The 13,247-nt window shown below is 39.9% G+C and overlaps 1 protein-coding gene across 3 annotated transcripts in view; it reads left to right on the top strand.

Annotated features, from left to right (window-relative positions):
* The window catches only part of JAG2 (jagged canonical Notch ligand 2), a 114,151-nt gene that overhangs the window by 26,223 nt on the left and 74,681 nt on the right, over positions 1-13,247 (top strand). The gene's annotated exons all lie outside the window — the stretch shown is intronic.

Genomic DNA, 13,247 nt, shown 5'->3' with positions numbered 1-13,247 from the left:
CTATGCCACGTTCCTGCTTGAAATAATCCTTCCAGTAGCTTTGGAGGGGCCTGAAAATGGGTGGAGAATAACCAAAACTTCTCTTCCCCTCCCCTTGCACCATTGTCTTGATTCATGGGTGGGGGCTGTTCTTTGTGGAATCAAAACTATCCTATTCAGACCTGCTATTAAAGTAACATTTAATGGCTATGCATATTTATGTGGAATCCCACTAATATCAGTGGAGCTTGTCAAGGAGAGCACCAGTGTCAAACTAATAGTGACTTCAGCAGACCAGTCAGGTAAGATATATGGGTAGATGGGGACTAAATCCTCGCCCTGCAGAATGACAACACCCTTCTCCATCTGAGCTCAAATGACTGGGGAGGTGTAAAGTACTGTGAATATAAATGTTTCCCTGCAGCAGAAATATGGAAGACCCACATCTCCTGTGGGAAATGCCAATGTACATGTGACTTGGTTTGCTGTGGAAAGTGTGACATTTCCCTTAAACTTCAGACTAAAAATTTATTCACTTGTAATTTCTTTTCTGTGCTCTAGAGGTGCATACTTTGATCTGTACCTCTACTAAATTGATGGGATTCTTCATGGATTCATGTTACCCTACCTTATGCCAAGAAACTACTGACTTAACTCAATTCCTTTGCTTGCTTGTCCAGTGTTTCCCTTTGCCGCAGTTAACTTCCTCTTTTGCCCTTGCTGTTTGGAGTTCTTGCAGTCATGCATGACTGGTCAACTCTGCATACTAGGCAAGCCCAAATTAACTCTGATGCATATTTTAATTAATGTAAATTTCGTGTTGTAAAACCAAACTTTTGGTTCTCATACTTACATATACATACGACATCGCACCTGCATCCTAGTTCTTTACTTTAAGCTAATCCTCATGGAAATGAGTTCTACTGAAACCAGAATACGTGTGCTTCAGAGTCCACCTTAAATGTGGAATGACCAGGAATGAAACAACAGTTTCAAATTCCTGTGGGCTATCAGCAAATTTAGGTCCTATGATAAATGCTTTTGAACCTGTTTTTTCTAGTTCTAGAAGTAACATGTTGAAATCTGCAGTCTATATTTTGCTTTGTGCATGCATGTGGTATTTCAGTACTGAATGAAGAGGAAACTAGGTTAGAGCAGCTTAGGGTAACAGTAAATTGCATGTGTGTAACTCAATATCCTGGATACCTCTGCATCTTATACTGGCAGTAACAGATGGCTTCCTTTTTTTAAGGTGCCCTAGTTGGAGGCATTAGATTGAAATGATTTTACAGAATTGTAGAATAGGATTTCTTATATACAGATATGGAATATCTCCATTGTCTCCTATTCCACCCTGTTGTGCTGCTACTAATCTGAATACTCACTCAAATGACATGCAAAAAAAAAAATCATGAAAAAGCATGTATATACAAATTGGAGTGACTGAAGCTAGCTACTAGATCTTTGCCCAGACTAAAGTAGTTGGGGGGATAAATCTAGTTCTGGACTGCTGAATTCTGTGATAAAATTCAGTTTACTCTAGCCATGGTGATAGTTTGTTCTCTTTAAAGATAACTCATCTCAAGCTGGAAGTGAATGTTTACTTTCGGAGAAGCACTGTGTGTGTGAATGCCCTTTCCCAGCTGCATGCAAGGCCTTCTGGGCATAGCCAGCATTGTTGATGTTGATTTTTCTATCTTTAACGTTCATCCATGAGAAACATTGCAGGGAAGGCTAGTGTTTTGTCAGTGACGAACAGACTATTCCCATAATACAGTGATTCTCAAACGATGCGCCCAGGCACACTGGTGCGCCCTAAGAGGTGGCTAGGTGTGCCTCAAATATTATGGAAGTATATTTTAAAAATGAGAAGAAACCCATTTGTATAGGGTAATAGTTTTCTATAGTTTAAGTTATTTTTATTCATAGTTTAAAATATATTAATATATTTTTAATTTTGTACACAAAGTGCGCCAGAAAATTTTTATGTTTTACAGTGCACCGCAAACCAAAAAAGTTTGAGAACCACTGCCATAATAGATAAAACTTTCCCAATGGAAATGATCTTAATCGCATGTGACACTAGAGACTAGGAGAAGACTGCACATTCACTGTGTATGGGGTGTGTGTGTGATGGTGCTCATCAGTACAAAGTACCAGCACCTCTTTTTTTGATGCTCATGGCAGCCATTTTGTGTTGACACCCATGGCACTTTTATCAAGATATGAGTACTGGCACCTCATTTTTTTTAACCCAAAATCACTATCTATTTATATTTGTAACCTTATAACAGTACCTCTTGATCTTCAGAATTCTGAAAGGAAGTGGAAAGCATGAAACTCTATATTGGAATATGTGTATTTCTGTCCATTCTCTGCTTCCCCAACAACTGTATAGTCAAAGAAACCCTTGGCTTTGTTAGTATAATTGCATTCATACCCTAGATATGAAGCCCATTTTTTTTGTAATAATTTTTATTATTCAAATTTTCATAAAACAAACACAAACAAAATCAAACAACAAAAACAATACAAAAAAAAGAACTTGATTTCCGATTTGTTACAGATCAGCTATAAGTATATAATATATATCAAACCTGTCCCCTAAAACATACGAAATTCACTTTTTTCCATAGTCTATCTTAATTAATCGTCAAATCCCATTATCATCATTTCATTTTTTTCTTTCAACAAAAAGTCCAAAAGAGGCTTCCATTCCTTAAGAAATGTATCTGTCGTTTTTTCTCTGAGAAGGCATGTCAATTTGTCCATCTCAACTAAATCCATTAATTTCAATAGCCATGATATGAAGCCCATTTTTTAATGAAATGTTGTTACATGATCATGTGAACTAGGATTACAGCACAATCTAATGCATGGTTACTCATAGAGTCCCACTAAGTTCAGTGGGACTTACACTCCGGGTAATGCATAGTTTTGCAGACTTAATCAGATTATTTAAATAAAACTTAAATGTATTGGTAAGACCAAAAGTCAGAGGCGCATATATTTGAGGCTTTTTTTGTTCTGGTGTGTGTCTAAGGCAGCCTTTCCCAACCAGTGTGCCTCCAGATGTTCCTGGACCACAACTCCCATCAGCCTCCCATTGGCAATGCTGGCTGAGGCTGATGGGAGTTGTGGTCCAACAACATCTGAAGGCACATTGGTTGGGAAAGGCTGGTCTAAGGAATACAACATTTTTGGAGATTGCTTTAGGTAAATAAAATCAAGCTATAAAGCTTTTTTTATCCTGCTGTTCAGCTGAAAAGTTTCCAAGAGCTATTTATGTAAGATCAATAAAACAAGATGGTCCTTTTGCACAGGTGTGTGATCTAAAGACATGATACGAAAAGAGAAAGGGATGAGGAGGGAAGAAGAAAACAAGCAAAATGCATGCACCAATTCTTAAGTTACAAACTTATTTTGATGACAAGCTAGAATGGAAATAGTTCAAAGGAGTTGGAGCCATTCTCTCAGCTGAGTTGAAGGAGTGTCCCTGTTCTCCAACTGTGTCTATGTCTCTCTTAGGAACATAGGAAGTTGCCTTATACTGGGTCCATCCAGCTCAGTATAGTCCATTCTGACCAGTAGTGGCTATCCAGGGTTTCAGGGAGGGGACATTCCCAGCCCTACCTGGAGATGCTGGGGATTGATCTTGGGACCTTCTGCATGCAAGGCAGATGCTCTACCACTGAGCTATGTCCATTCCCTTCTTTCTATAGCCTGATGGAATAGTTCATTTTTTTAATGCCTTGCTCATCAGCATCTCAGATAACTTGTTTTGAGGTTCTGATGAGAATACAGTAGGGCCCTGCTTTTGGTGCCCTGCTTTTCAACATTCTGCTAATATGGCACCAGCGGGGCAATCAGCTGGAGGGGGGCTGGAGCTCCCCACACTCCAGCTGATTGCACTGGAGGAGGGGAAGATCAGCTATAGCATGCTACAGCTGATCTCTTCTGGCGTGATCAGACTCCCACTCGAGCTGATCGCGCCTGAGGAGGGGAAGATCTGATCATCTCTGGTGCAATCAGCGGGTTAGGTTCCAGACCCCCATGCTACAGCTGATCCGCCTTCAGCGGTTTTCGCTTTCCGGCGGGAATCTGGAACCTAATCTGCCGTATGAGTGGGGCCCTACTGTATGTAAACTTATCTAAAGGATTTGGTTTAATTGGTTTTGTCTAGTGTAACCACATTGCAATAATTGCCATTGTTACATATTTTTATTTCATTTGTTAGTTTCCTCATACCCAATGGTCTCTACGTGACTTACAGCAAATTTGAAAACATACAATATAAAACATGTTAAAACACATAATATAAAACTTAAAACCCATATAAAAAGGATACAGTATATAAAGATAAGGTACCACCAATGTTATATTATCTGGCTAGTTGGCTCTTTTTTGTCCTAATACACATCTGATTCTTTGCAAAGATGCATGCGACATGAACATGTAATTCAACCGAGTTGTTTCCCTTTAAAAACATTGTAAGGGAGATACTAGCTGCGTGTGTCTGTACACAAACACACAAACAGTCTATTTGGTTCTCTAACTGCTTTCCAGAACAAATTTAATGAATGTTATAATTGTTGGTGCCAGCACAATTGCAAAGTTGGTTCAAATTGCAAATACACTTAGGGACTGAATAAGTTTGAAGTACATCTGATAGAAGTGCAGTTCTCATCGAAGCAATTTATAGCCAGGTGAGGATTTCTAACAGGGACCTCAGAGAATATTTGGTGGCTTTAATTGTTGTCTATCCACTGGCACTCAGTGACATCTTTTTCCCCAGACCTTCTTCTTTCCAGTCCTGAATCATTGACTGCCTTCCCGATGTTTTAACTTGAATCACTTAATAACCCCAATCCAGGGAAAACTAGCTGTGCTTAAATTGATCATCAATGTTGTGAATGAGACTTGAGCCCAAATTCTGGAGTTCTTCTCCTCCCCCCTCAGTTTCCCTTTTTAGTGTTTACTTGCTATATTTATATTTATTATTAAATTTATATCCTGCCCTTCCTTCCATAAGGAGCCTGGTAATTACCATCTACGCTGCCAAAGAGGCATGAAATGTTGGCTTTATCATACTTTACAAATTTATTGTGGTATATAGGTGGGTTGCTTTTCCAAACATAATACTGTTAAAATCCTCCTTGTGATTTGTCGCCTCATACTGAAGCCATCACTTACCCACTACCCATGCAGAATTTTGAGCATTTGATAAATAACTAAAATGGTTTGTTTTATTTAACAAAGTTTATATACTGCCACTTAATGAAAAAATCTAAGTAGTTTACCAAGGTACTCTTAACAATGATAAAAATTATTCTGCCAGGGTATGGACCAGGGTATGGCTTTACTTTCAGGAGTAACATTTAGATTGGATTGTCTCTTCAGCAGATAATCTTAAATCTTTTACCGAAACTGAACTGTGTAAGAGTGAGTGAATGCAGTGTGCATGTTCACTGCATTCTCAGAGGAATGAGAAAAAAATGGTTTTTTAAGACCCTCTTTCTGTACTGAGGCTCTGTGTTCTGCAGTTGCACTGATTGTGATTGACGGTATTTTGTACAGAATAGGTATGGGATCCGCTTACTGGTGCCAGCTCAATCGCATTCTGTCAGACTGGCAAGCGGTCCCATTTCAGGTGAGTTATTTTTCCACTAACCTTTGCTTTTACAGTTCTGATTTTTCCCCTCTTGAAAAATGATATTTTTAACAATGCTTTCCTTTCAGAGTCAAAAGTGGCTTTCCCTCTGCCCAGTTTCCACCCGCCTAATTGCCCTTTCTCCTTCTCCCTCCTCCCAGCCCAGGGAAAAAGAGATTGGTTTAAGGCAAAGACATAGGCTAGTCAATTTTATGTAAGCAAAGACACAGACTATTGGGTTTATCCTTAGCAAAGCAAACACACAGTTTGGGCAGTTTCATCTTAGCAAAGAAAAGAAGTAAGTTAGTCAGTTTCACATTAGCAAAGAAAAGATGGATGTGTCTGGTGTTTTTTTTAAAAAAAAATCCAGTGGGGGAAAGCCAGGAAATGCAGGTATTCAAGAGGTATCCTCAGATATAGCGAACCTGCAGATTATTGGGAAGTCTGATGCTTAGTTCAATTTCAGCAAACTCTTGCCCATCCCTAGTACATTTTGGCCCATATGGTTGCAAAGATGAGTTTATGTCCCTTGATAACCTCAAACAATAGGGGTAGGGGTAGATGCTGACCAAGACTTCAGATATTAAAAATCCCATTCCACTTTGAACAATGTGTATTTAGGTTGTAGAATTCTCCTTGATGCATACAGTGCGGAAATCGAAATTGTAACTCGTTGCTTTGACTGAATGTGTGCAGTAGTTGACTCTGAAGAACTTAAACATTGGGTGTGAGGTGACTGTTATGAAAAGCAGAATTCACCATTTGTATATACTTCAAATATATAACAAAAATCGTCAAAGTTGAAATTTTGTGAGGAAAGAACTTGACAGCCACATGTAATGAGAACACACATTTGAGGTGGGTAAATGCCACATGAACTATATGGTGATCATCTCCTAAGATGTTAAGTAGTTGCTGTTAGCTGAAGATGGCAGTACCCTGTAAGTGTAGAAAATACATCTTGGATTTAAATGTTGTATACACAGGAATTCTCTCATTCTGAAGATTGCTTTACATAAAATCATACTACACATTATGGGGAAATAAAACCTTGTTTTAAAGTGTTTCACTTATTCCAAAGGAGAAAATATTTCATATTTTTCAGTGTTCCCCAAATTTTCCAGGTTTTCTAATGGAAAAATTGGGAAGTGCTTGGGGTGGGGAACCATTGAATTTTTCCGGGCCTTCAGAGATCTGGTGAAGAGCTGAAAACTATTGTACTGCGCTTCCTTTTTCAAAAGTGGGTCTACCTTATTGACAGGAAAAGAGTTGTCTGTTCATTCCCCTCATAAGTTTTACTATGCAGGAATTAGTTTGTCAGACAGGTTTCCTATTGTGGGTCCTGCAAGTGGAAGTGATGCTAGTGATTGTCTCCGGCCAAGATTTGTTAAAGTCTGAAACTAAAAACACTTCTAAAACAAATATTAGTACAACTTGTTTTTCTTTCCTGGCAGCAAAGAATCAATGGAAGAAGTTGAGCTTCAGTTTGTCTCACTACTTTGTGGTAGAAACATTTTTTTTCTTCTGCGGTTGCTCGTTCGTTTGATCTGTTTGCTTGCTCTCTCGGTGAAAAAGTTGTTGGCTTATTGTCCTGAGCCTTTTGCGGATAAGATAGGTGAACAATCTAAAAGTGATCCAGGTTTTTCACTCTTCTGCTCTGAGAGAGTGGGATGTACAAAAGTGAGGGCTGCTTTGGGGGGACAAATACTTGGTGCCATTCGGTCTCTCTCTAAGCTCTCCATATACTTTAGAGCTCGGAGTCTGTACATTAGGGAGAATTTCCCCCTCACCCTCTTCATTCTTCAGCTTATGTGTTGATACTCAACTGAGTGGCACATGAAAAGAAGACCCCTCTTCTTTAGCAGCATTGGGTAGCCTCCTTACTGGTTTACCAGATAGAGGCTTCAGAAGTCATCCATGCTAAAGTGCACATCCTTCCCTCTCTGACAGCTGAGGCTCTCATGGTTTGTGTGCAAACAAGACTTAAATCCACAGTATCAATTCATAATTCTTCCCATCAACAGCTTTTTGCTCAGTTAACAGAAATGACTCACTTCCTTCAACAAAACATTAATTTTTATGATTAATATGTTAATTTATCAATGTATTACTCATTTATCAATAGGAGTCTCTTTCAAAATCTGTTCATCGTTTCAGACCCAGCACTATTAACTTAATGCAAACTTTAAGTCATGATCCTACTTCTTATCAAAGAGATGGCTCTACTTTGGACAAGATTACACCTGTTTTAAGCCACAGGTTAAGGGTGGAATCCAGTATGGCGCTAAGTCACTCATTCCATCAGTGCATTGATTTATCCTTGCACAATGGAATGTCCTCCCTCATTCTCCTCCCTCCAGCCTTCTGGAGCAGATTGGGGAGGGCACGGAGCATACAAAGGGGGGGGGAAGTCCCATTACATAAGCGGAAATCCTTGCGCTATTGGGACATGATAGTTGAATACCACCCAAAGTTTCTAGCTCAACGTCTCCCTAGAATATTTGTTGGGGCCGTTCAGATGGACCACGTGGACTTAGTTAGGCACCCTGACACTCCTACCCCCAATCTAACATCACATGTTCATAAAACCTTATGCTTGTGGAACCATGGGAGGATCTGTCTTTGCAACAGATGACACTGTAGTGTACTGAGATTCTTGGGAGGAACGCATGTAGGTCAATGAGTTTCTGCTCTAACATGGCATTTAATATGTTTATGAGGCCAAAGCCAGTTGAAGTGAGGTCTAAGGAGAACATCAAAAGCCCTTTGCAGCAAGGTGTGCTGAATGAAAGTTGTTGTCTTCTGGTAGCATTGTACTGGGGGAGAATACACAGGATCTTTTTTTGAGAGGCATCTGCTTGGAGAGCCTCACTTCGCTATATCCTCAGTCTAATGAAAAAGAGCCAGGGACCATCGGGTGATGAGTTGTGCTGCAGTTGCTTATTGGCGTGCTCAAACGTGTGGCTGACAAAAGCCTAAAATGACAGTGGCCAGTATACAGCAAAGTACTTCCAGTTGTGCAAGGACTTTTGGCTGTGCAATGGAACTTCCCATCCTAACCTCTCTACTCACTCCCCAGATCTGTCCTGTGGGTTCTTCCAACCCTCCAGATTTGGGGAGGGCCCAAGGAGAGGAGGGAGGGAAGTTCTGTTGTGCAGCCGACCTTCCTTGTGCCGAGTGGCAGTACTTCCTTGGATACCACCCAGTGAAAGTATCAGTAAGATCTTGTATTTGGGGTGACTTTTTGATGACCAAGGCTATGCATGCTAACTTGGGTGACTGTATCTCAGTGTTGGATATTTCTGCAGCAATTTGTGAACTATTTCTCATAATAAACATTTTTGTATGAAGTTTTGATTAATGTACACATTTTTGCAACTTACTTCTTTAAGCTGAATAAGAAGAGGTGACAACTGTCTACTATCAATCCTGGCTCCTAATTTTGACATATATTAACTTGCATAGTTAATCCTATACGTGAGATCATTGGGACTTATGCTTATGTAGGATTTCAGCTGTACAATTAGAGATGGTAGTGAACCTTGTCATGCTTGGGCCTAGTTACAAGATTCTGGGGTCCATAGTGCTTTTCTCCTAAGAAAAAGTGACCATTACAATGCCCCTGAATTCTTTTCTGTCTTGGATTAAGATCTGAGCCAGTGAAGAATTTCTGACTTAAACCCCCACTCAGCCATCAGCTTCCAAAATGGCAACATCACAGAGCCAGTAGAGGCCCTGCACTGGGACTTTATGATTGCTGACTCCTACAAATGCTCTGGTTGCTGCTAGTGAGAGGATGACTTGCTTGCCCCAAGGATCCTTGGGCAGACTGCCTCCCTTAAGTGGCTTATGATAGTGTGGTAAAAATGCTACACTTTCTTCTCTCTGTGCCTGCTTAAGCCTGCCAGACAAGTGGGTGAAGGTTTTGAGGAATGTGGATGGCCTCATAGGAGGGATAAGATGGGTTTGGGAGCCTTATGGGAGTGGGAGAATGTTGCCAGAATCATAGGCTTTACCACGTGCTGTTTGTGGGGGTGAGTGACTGCCATCAATATTTTTGTCTTCATTATAGATTTGGGATGTTTTGATCAGAACCACTTTATCCAGTGTGCAAGACATCCTGAACATTTGCAATCTGCTGGCTAGGACAGGTTATGCAGGCAGAAGACTTGTTCTGATACTAACTCTGATATTAACTGTCCAACTGTATTTTGCCAAATAATAATAATAATTTAATAATAATAATTTAATTTATAAGCCGCCTATCTGGCTGATGGCCACTCTAGGCGACGTACAATTTAGTTGCAATAAATGCATCATAATAAAATACACATAAAATACATATAACAGTAAAACTATAAATAAAGAACAATAGCAGTTCAGAGTAATAGACGATTAAAATTAACCCTCCCCGGAAGTCCCAAAGGCCTGTCTGAAGTGTGACAAGTGTGACGTTATAAAAAGCTTGGGGCAGCAGCTTGAACAGCACTTTGAAAGTAATATTGGTATACAGGCTTTGAGTCTTATTCTTTGGTGACCGCTATAGAAGCTAAGAAACTTGCATGTTTCTCTCTTTGGGAAGCTTTGAATGGCTTGAAGCTATTGTGTTCTAATGTTGGATACTATGGAGATTTTAACGATGAAAGCTTAGAAATCTGTTGCTTATTGCTTTTTTAGATGCTTTTTTCTCTGTCTGAAAAGACTCCTTGTTCATCTTTGTTCTAAATTGTATACATTTTGTTGTACTATACTAGCATACACAGCCGTAACACTTTAAGATAATCCCTTTTTAAAAAAAAAATGTTCTTGAAGCCTGGTTTATAATGTTTCAGGTAAGGATGAAAATATAACTGGAATTGGGTGAGAATTAACATGCAGCCAATTCTGGGTTATAAATCTTTCCCTCTCTCCACCAAAGGTCCCTCCTTAAAATGCAATGTGCAGGGATACGACATATTTATTGAAAAAATATATGACTGTTTCATACATTTTTCTCCATTAGTAGCAAGTTCTGCAAACTAAAGAGTCTTTAACACCTTTAGAGCCTATATTGTTGAGTCACCTTTCTATACTTCTATACTTCTCGCCAAGGTATAGACAGAATCTGCAAAATATTTAGTCAGTAGATTTCATACATTCCTCTCACCCATACGGGAGAATGTTTATCACTTAGGCTACTGCTGCAATCCATGTTGATGCAAACTGGATCTCTGGCTACATGCATTCCTTGAAGCATTCTCTGTCACGCTGCCTATTTTCTCAAATTTACCAAGAGGTAGTGGAGGAGAAGCCTTCAGGGAATACTCATAGTGTTAGACTTTAAAAACATAAATATAGTCCATCTGGATCAGATAAAAAAATTGTTTTGTCCAGTGTTCTGTTTGCCACAGTGGTCAACCAGATGCCTTTGAGAACCCCACAGATAGGGCTGTTGCTCTCATGTCCTATCTCACAGTTGTTCCCCAGCAACTGGTAATTCAGAGGCACACTTCCTCTGAACCTGGATATAGTTTATAACCATCATGACATGTAGGCATTGATAGCTAGGACTGAGGCCCACCTTCACATAAGTGCATGGAGGGTGTCCTGTTGCCTCGTTTCTCTGGAAAGTAGCATGAAGTAAGGCAGTGGGGAGGTTTCAGTTGGAGGCTGGGTATAAAAGGACTATCTATGCCAGGGTAACCAATATGTAGTCCATAACATCTGGAAGACACCATCTCCCTTTAGCCTCAGCCAATATGGCCAATGATCAAGGATGGTGCAGTTGTAGTCTGCAACATCTGGAAACCACCAAGTTGGCTTTACACTGCTCTAGGCCTTGTTTCAAAATGGTGTCAGGAGCACAATGGGGTCTAGAGGTCTCTTTGATATCCTGTACAGGTCCTATTTAAAGTGGGTCTCCAAATCAGGTTCAGTAGGACGCAATCTGAATCTGATGTGGGGTGCTCTGCTCACTGGTACTTTCTATTGTCACATTGTAGTGGACCTACAGCAGTATTATAAAGAAAACACTTGATATTGTGACTTATAGGGTGTGGGAGAAATCTTATTCTTATTTGAAGAGCCTACCTAATTCATACTTCCTGAAATGTGTACGCTGAAACATAGCCATTCTTCAAAATTCACTCTTCCAAATTTTTCGTGCAGTTCTCCAACCAAGTAATGTGTACAGAGATGTATCTAGCAGGGTAAAATGTGTATTAGTGAAATAACATACAGAAATGCAGTATATTAGGGGGGATTGCTTTGCAAAAATGTGTGTATTAGGCAATATTGTATAAAAACGTGTTAGAATGATTTTTTTATGAGGACTCTTTTTTTAAAGAATTCACGAAGTGATGTGGATATATGGAGAACTGAACTTAAGACTGGAAAAGGAAGAAACTGAAAAATTGAACTGGACAGATTTGCCCATCCCTAGTGACTTGTCTTGCCTGCTTGAGTTGACTGCTGTGTATGCACTCTTAATTCTGTGCACTCGTGAGTCAGCTAAGGTTGTGTAGGATCTGTGGTGACCTGAGATCATATGTGGATGCCATTCTTTAGTGGCAGGAACTTGTAAGCACCTAATAGTGTCTTCTGTGGGTTCTGCATCTGATCCACAGGGCCTTCTCCTCCACCACCACGGCTGTAAACACAAGAATACCCAAAGCTACTGAAGTCTACCCAATTTAGATGATGCCGTGGCTTGATAACTTGCCTTTTCTTCTTTGAGAGGGCTTTGGATGTGTGTGTGCTCAGCACCAAATACAATGAAAGAAGACTCTTGATGTAGCTATTTTTTATTTACAGTTTATTCCTGGTAGTACCCATCTGCTGTAGCATTTGCATCTGACCACCAATATGGTTGATTTGTGCATATTGGTGCTATCATGCTGCGTAGAATTGAAACTGGATAGAATGCCCTTTTTGAGACAGCAGCATCCTTGCCCAGTGCAGTGCAACATCAAGTTTTAAGTTGTTCTGTTTGACAAGGGCATGGCATTAAGTTCTACCGCTTTTTAATTTAAAACAGCTTTAAGATCTGCACATGTACAACTTCAACCCACTGTTATTGCCTCCCAAGATTCTCCAGTTTATTTTATTAATTAAATTTATATCCCACCCTTTCTCCTGGAAGGAGCCCAGGGTGGCAAACAACAACGCTCTAAAAAGACTAAAACATCTTTAAAACAAAAGTCTTTAAAACATACTAAAACAAAACATCTTTAAAAACATTAAAACAAAGTGTCTTTTTAAAAAAGCTTTAAAAACATCTAAAAAAGTAATTCCAACAAAGATGAATGGGATAAGGTCTCTACTTAAAAGGCTTGTTGAAAGATGAAGGTCTTCAGTAGGCGCTAAAAAGATAATGGAGATGGTATCTGTCTAATATGTAAGGGCAAGGAATTCCAAATGGTAGGTGCCACAACATGAAAGGTCCACTTCCTGTGTTGTGTGGAACAGATCTCCTGATAAGATGGCATCTGCAGGAGGCCCTCACCTGCAGAGCACAGTGATTGACTGGGTATATAAAGGGTAAGGCACTCGTTAAGGTATCCTGGTCCCAAGCTGCATAGGGCCTTGTACACCAAAACCAGAACCTTGAGCTTGGCCCAGTAATTAATGGGCAGCCAGT

This window comes from Rhineura floridana, chromosome 2 (assembly GCF_030035675.1).
Source record: "Rhineura floridana isolate rRhiFlo1 chromosome 2, rRhiFlo1.hap2, whole genome shotgun sequence".
In the NCBI taxonomy this organism is placed as follows: Eukaryota; Metazoa; Chordata; class Lepidosauria; order Squamata; family Rhineuridae; genus Rhineura; species Rhineura floridana.
The sequence above is the reverse complement of the archived record's forward strand: the minus strand, read 5'-3'. Positions and strand labels throughout refer to the sequence as shown.